Source organism: Leuresthes tenuis, unplaced genomic scaffold (genome assembly GCF_036924035.1).
Source record: "Leuresthes tenuis unplaced genomic scaffold, fLeuTen1.0.hap1 SCAF_5, whole genome shotgun sequence".
In the NCBI taxonomy this organism is placed as follows: Eukaryota; Metazoa; Chordata; class Actinopteri; order Atheriniformes; family Atherinopsidae; genus Leuresthes; species Leuresthes tenuis.
This window is the reverse complement of record NW_027325359.1, coordinates 24,795,592-24,802,502: the sequence shown is the minus strand read 5'-3', so window position 1 is coordinate 24,802,502 and position 6,911 is coordinate 24,795,592. Positions and strand designations below refer to the sequence as shown.

Genomic DNA, 6,911 nt, shown 5'->3' with positions numbered 1-6,911 from the left:
CGTCTGCTCCACCTTTTAGTGTTCTATCACACCTTTTTTTCACCGCATTTTATGGATTATGGTTGGAAATTCTCAACCACTCTCATCCGAAGACCTCTCCTCCCGCTTTTGTGAATATATTTGAACTTTAGTCGGACATTCACACCTTCTTGCAGCTGAACCACCTCCGCTCCCTGTTTTGATCATGTATGATCTGGCAATACTACATTTTCTTACCTGTTTGTGAGTAATTATGGCTGGACATTCACACCTACTTTCAGCAGAACACCACCTCTCTCGCTTTTGATGATGTATGGACCGGCATTCTTACCTTTTCTAACACATTTTTCAGCAATTATGGTCGGAGATTCACACCTACTAACAGACGAACAACTCCGCTCCCGCATTTGATGTTGTATAGTTGTTGTTTTGCAAATTATGATCTGACATTCACACTTACTTGCAGTCGAACAGTTCTGCTCCCGCTTTTGATTATGTTTGGTTGGATATTCGAAACTTTTCTTAACTGCTTTTTACAAACTTTGGTTGGACGTTCAAACCCTCTTGTAGCCGAACACATCCACAGCTGCTTTTGATGATGTATGGTTGGGTATTCGCACCTTTTTTTTACCCATTTTTCAGTAATTATGGGTGGACATTCACACCTTCTTGCAGCTGAACACCTCCTCTCCCACTTATGATCATGTGCGGTTTGATTTTCAAAATTTTTACTTTAATTTTTTCTAGCAATTATTGATGGACATTCAGACCTTCTTGCAGCTGAACAACTCCGCTCCCTCTTTTGATCATAAATTGTCGGGCATTCGAACCTTTTCTTACCCGCTTTTTACAAAACTTGGTCGGACTTTCACACCTTTTAGTAGCCGAACAACTCCGCTCCCGCTATTGATTGTGTACAGTCGGGTATTTTAACCTTTTCTTACCCGCTTTTTACCAACTATGGTCGGACATTCATAACTTCTTACAACGGAACACCTCCGCTCCTTATTTTGATGATGTATGGTTGGGCATTCAAACCTACTTGTTGCCCGCTTTTCATTAATTATGGGTGGACATTCACACCTTGTCGCAGCCAAACACCTCCGCTCCCTGTTTTGATGGTGTATAATGGTGGACATTCGCACCTTTTCTCACCCGCTTTTTACTATGGTCGGCCATTCACAGCTTCCTCTCCACCATACTTGTATGGTGGGATATTCACACCCACTTGCATCCGAAGACCTCCGCCCCCACTTTTGTTGATATTTAGTCGGTCATTCGCACCTTACCCGCTTTTGGCAAACTATGGCCTTCTTGCAGCCAAACACCTGATCTCGCTTTTGATGATGTAAGGTTGGGCATTCAGACCTTGCTTCACCTACTTTTCACCAAATATAGTCGGACATTCACACCTTCTTGCAGCCGAACACTTCCGCTCCACTTTTGAGTGTTCTATGTAGCATTCACACCTTTTTCTTCACCGCATTTTATAGATTATGGTTGGAAATTCTCACCCACTCTCATCCGAAGACCTCTCCTCCCGCTTTTGTTAATGTATAGTCGGGCATGAGAACCTTTTCTTACCCGCTTTTTACAAATTATGGTTGGACATTCACACCTACTTGCAGCCGAATACTGATACTGATCCTCCCGTAATAAAATGGTCGGATCTTATCAAACACACTTTGTTTCTTGTGACAATCAAGTCAGCGAAACAGCGTATACACGTCAAGACACTGAATCAAGTTTGCCACAAGAACTCATAAGTTTGGCAGTATTGCTCTGCCGTCAGCAATCATACACCCATTTTATTTTCGTGAGACATGTGCAGGCACCTGTTCATCTACTGTTCTATCACTATGAATTAGTTTATCTATTATCAATAAGGATACTTCTACAACTACTATCAAAGTATGTCCGGACTTCTTATGTTGTCAGTTGCTATATATGAATAAGTGGGTAGCTACTGACAAGCATTAAGCATGTCACACAGCCCAAACATATAACATTTCAGGACACACCACACAGTTAACAACCACAGTGAAGCGTGTCAAAGCCCAAACATGTAACATTCAACGGGACACTTACACAACACATTCAAATCAAACAGTCAGACAACATACAAGAACATATACCCCAGCTGGCATTCCTCCCTGCCTATTTTCCTACAGCTCACTATGTGTGCGCACACCTTTATTCACAAACTCTTCAACTTATACTCTTTTACCGAAGCTGCTACAGCTCGATTGGCCGAATACCCTTAGATCCTATTTCGGTGAATTTGACATCTGCCTTACATGTAACAGATTAGCGATTTAGTTTGAGTGAAGGAATTCATTTTATAGCAAAATCCCAAATCGTGAAGAACTCATGAAAGTAAGCTTATTCTCGGATTCATGAAACTTTAGATTTGCTCTGTCTTTTACTGCAAAGTACAACGTTGTTTTTTTTGTTTAAATCTTTCTAGACATGGTAAATATGAAGGACAAAGCAGTTTTAACATAGTTTGAGTGAAGGAATTCATTTTATAGATAAAATCCCAAGAGTCTGCTGAGAAACAAGAATGAATGAGAAGTAGACTTTAACACGGCTCTAGGAGCGAGCCGAGTGTGGGCTAACCGGGAGAATTGCTTGAAAGAAACGCGACACCGAATGAGCGGTCAGAACAAAGCCTCAATACGGTTTTCCCGTGGTGTTTTTGTTGCTGCCTTGTCTTTTGCACAGAGTAAAAGACAAGGCAGCCATCGAATAGGGCCCGATTGTTCCTACTTGGTCAGCCGAGGAGCAAGGGGGGGAGCAAGCGTCTCAACCAAGCAAAGCTCACCATGGGGAAGGTGGCTATGCCAACTAGCCTGATGCCCTGCTCCCGCAGTGATGGATAATCGTACTCTGGTTTCTCTTCATAACGTACAAGTCTTTCGCCTTTTACTAAAGACTTCCGTGGAAAGCAGCACTAATGAGTTGTTTCTATTTTTGGCAGGCTTTACCTTTGCGGGTGAAGCCCTTTCCGTCTGTGCAAAAGAAATCTTGTTACTGTGCAGAGTGACTTCTCTGAGTAGAGTCGCCTTACTTGTTGCAACTGTGCCGATGTTGCTTGGATGGTGCTTGCTGGAGCGTGCGGGAGTGCAAAGTTATACCATTTAAAAGGGCTGAAGAGTGCTCAGTGCAGCGGGTGGGCGGAGGTGCAAAGTGACACTCTGGCCACCTATGGCCATAAAAAGAACACCGCTACAAGTGCGCATTGTGCCAGGAAGGGCCCTTGGACGTGAACCAGTGGACAGATATCGCTTCTCGGCCTTTTGGCTAAGATCAAGTGTAGTACCTGTTCTTATCAGTTTAATATCTGATATGGCCTTTGTACGAGGACTACATATTAAATTGATTTTTAGCAATAGGAGTTGAAAAAGGAGCTTGCTCCGTTCACTCCAAGCATCGACCCGGTACTGCAGTGCCGCTGGGAACGGTGCGCTCTTCTCTGCTCTTGTGAAAAAGCAAACAGTGGTGCAGGATGGAAGTTTCAGGGAGCCCAAGATGAAACTTTCTTTTAGTCTGCTGAGAAAAGAGAGTGAATGCGAAGTAGACTTTAACACAGCTCTGGGGGCGAGCCGAGTGCGGGCTAACCGGGAGAATTGCTTGAAAGAAACGCGACACTGAATGAGCGGTCAGAACAAAGCCTCAATACGGTGTTCCCGTGGTGTTTGTGGCTGCCTTGTCTTTTGCACAGAGTAAAAGACAAGGCAGCCATCGAATAGGGCCCGATTTTTCCTACTTGGTCAGCCGAGGAGCAAGGAGGGGGAGCAAGCGTCTCAACCAAGCAAAGCTCACCATGGGGAAGGTGGCTATGCCAAACAGCCTGATGCCCTGCTCCCGCAGTGACAGATAATCGTACTCTGGTTTCTCTTCATAATGTACAAGTCTTTCGCCTTTTACTAAAGACTTCCGTGGAGAGCAGCACTAATGAGTTGTTGCTATTTTTGGCAGGCTTTACCTTTGCGGGTGAAGCCCTTTCTGTCTGTGCAAAAGAAATCTTGTTACTGTGCAGAGTGACTTCTCTGAGTAGAGTTGCCTTACTTGTTGCGACTGTGCCGATGTTTGAAGCTGGAGTGCAAAGTTGTTGCTTGAATGGTGCTCGCTGGAGCGTGCGGGAGTGCAAAGTTATACCATTTAAAAGGGCTGAAGAGTGCTCAGTGCAGCGGGTGGGCGGAGATGCAAAGTGACACTCTGGCCACCTCGAAAACCGAGGTTACATCCAGTACCAGGGGCAGCCCAAGCTCTGCCGCAAGTGTGGTGAGCATGGGCACCTGGTTGAGGCTTGTACCAAGGTGATATGTTGGAAGTGCAGAGAAATTGGGGACACTTTTGGAGAGTGTCCAAATGGCAGGAAATGTAATATCTGTGGAGAATTAAATCACCTCTTCTGAGATTGCCCTAAATCTTTTGCCAACAAATTAAAGACGGTAAAGCCACAGTCAAGCCAACAAAGAGAAGGACCAGAGGTGGCAGTTGGTGAACAAAGTGAAGAGGTTGACCCAATAAATTCAAACTTCCCGCTAAAAGCTTGGATTGGAAGTGAGGAGCAAAAAGGAGAGGGGCCTGTAGAGGCCTCACCACTCAGTGCTGAAGTCTGTGAGAATTCACAGGCAGAGGGTGGAGCTAAGCTAAATGAGGAGGAAGAGCAGACAGGTGAGTCTAGTGAAGGTACTCACCTCCCCGAAGGTCAACAGCCGAGGAGGACGGCATCTGAGTTGTCCTCTGATTCCCTTTAGCTCTGCAATCAACCCCCAGGGACTCAAAGTTAAATGCAACATTGCATCAGAGGCCAACACGAGAGTCCGAAAAGGAGAGCTAGTTTCCCAAGAAATAACCTGAGTGTGTAATTTGTTTTGATAACTTAGAAAAACGAAAATGACATACCTACTTTCCTTTATCCTTTTAATGGTTCTCACCTTCTCAACACTAAATGTGAGAAGTGTGAAATCAAAGACAAGAGCCCAGAGTATTATATCCTTCTTAGACTCCATAAAATCAGATGTGTTTTTAATACAAGAATGTGGACTACCTTTTTTGAAAAACCATAGACAATGGGAGGAAATGTGGCCCAATTTATCGATATGGAGTGGCTCAAATCAAATTAAAAATGATGGTGTGGCCATTCTAATTAAAAATCCGCATGTTCTGGTGCGAGACGGACGGGCACTTTTAGCACACTTGAATTTTATGGGGCAAGACTTTAACCTCTTAAATATTTATGGTTTCAATGGAAAAAATGACAGGTATGACCTTTTAGAAGATTACTCACAAACGGGTAAGAAATGGTAGTATTGCCAGACAATACATGATCAAAACAGGGAGCGGAGGTGATTCAGCTGCAAGGTGTGAATTTCTGACTAAAGTTTGTAAAAAGCGCGTAAGACAAGGTGCGAATGTCCAACAATGTATGATCAAAAGAGGGAGCGGAGGTTTTCGGCTGCAAGGTCTGAATGTCCAACCATAATTTGTAAAAACCGGGGAAGAAAAGGCTCGAAAGCCCGACTATACACCATCAAAAGCGGGAGCGGAGGTGTTCAGCTGCAAGAAGGTGTGAATGTCCGACCATAGTTGGTAAGAAGCGGGTAAGAAAAGGTTAAAATGCCCGACTGTACACCATCAAAAGCGGAAGCGGAGGTGTTCGGCTTCAAGAAGACGTGAACCTCCGAACAAAGTTTGTAAAAAGCAGTTAAGAAAAGGTTCGAATATCCAACCAAACATAATCAAAAGCGGGAGCAGAGCTTTTCGACTGCAAGTAGGTGTGAATGTCAGATCATGATTTGCAAAAAGCTGATGAGAAAGGGTGAGAATGCCCGACTATACACCATCAAATGCGGTAGCGGAGTTGTTTGTCTGTGAGTAGGTGTGAATCTGCGACCATAATTGCTGAAAAATGTGTTAGAAAAGGTAAGAATGCCGGTCCATACATCATCAAAAGCGAGAGAGGTGGTGTTCTGCTGAAAGTAGGTGTGAATGTCCAGCCATAATTACTCACAAACGGGTAAGAAAAGGTAGTATTGCCAGACCATACATGATCAAAACAGGGAGCGGAGGTGGTTCAGCTGCAACGTGTGAATGTCTGACTATAGTTTGTAAAAAGCGGGTAAGACAAGGTGCGAATGCCCGACAATGTATAATCAAAAGAGGGAGCGGAGGTGTTCGGCTGCAAGGTCTGAATGTCCAACCATAATTTCTAAAAACCGGGTAAGAAAAGGCTCAAAAGCCCGACTTTACACCATCAAAAGCGGGAGCGGAGGTGTTCAGCTGCAACGTGTGAATGTCTGACTATAGTTTGTAAAAAGCGGGTAAGACAAGGTGCGAATGCCCGACAATGTATAATCAAAAGAGGGAGCGGAGGTGTTCGGCTGCAAGGTCTGAATGTCCAACCATAATTTCTAAAAACCGGGTAAGAAAAGGCTCAAAAGCCCGACTTTACACCATCAAAAGTGGGAGCTGAGGTGTTCAGCTGCAAGAAGGTGTGAATGTTCGACTAAAGTTTGTAAAAATCTGGTAAGACAAGGTATGAATGTCCGACAATGTATGATCAAAAGCGGGAGCGGAGATGTTCAGCTGCAAGAAGGTCTGAATGTCCATCAATAATTGCTAGAAAAAATTAAAGTAAAAATTTCGAAAATCAAACCGCACATGATCATAAGTGGGAGAGGAGGTGTTCAGCTGCAAGAAGGTGTGAATGTCCACCCATAATTCCTTAAAAATGGGTAAAAAAAAGGTGCGAATACCCAACCATACATCATCAAAAGCAGGTGTTAATGTCAGATCATAATTTGCAAAAAGCTGATGAGAAAGGGTGAGAATGCCCGACTATACACCATCAAATGCGGGAGCGGAGTTGTTTGTCTGTGAGTAGGTGTGAATCTCCGACCATAATTGCTGAAAAATGTGTT

At 44.0% G+C, this 6,911-nt stretch overlaps 3 non-coding genes across 3 annotated transcripts; all 3 read left to right on the top strand.

The window, feature by feature from the left end:
• The first annotated feature begins 2,863 nt into the window (after positions 1-2,863).
• LOC140308176 (U5 spliceosomal RNA) lies at positions 2,864-2,977 on the top strand. Its single transcript, XR_011916147.1, has one exon. It is a non-coding gene; the product is annotated as a U5 spliceosomal RNA (small nuclear RNA).
• Positions 2,978-3,262: 285 nt separating this feature from the next.
• LOC140308055 (U2 spliceosomal RNA) lies at positions 3,263-3,453 on the top strand. Its single transcript, XR_011916053.1, has one exon. It is a non-coding gene; the product is annotated as a U2 spliceosomal RNA (small nuclear RNA).
• Positions 3,454-3,864: 411 nt separating this feature from the next.
• LOC140308302 (U5 spliceosomal RNA) lies at positions 3,865-3,978 on the top strand. The gene has a single exon (XR_011916261.1). It is a non-coding gene; the product is annotated as a U5 spliceosomal RNA (small nuclear RNA).
• Positions 3,979-6,911: the final 2,933 nt, after the last annotated feature.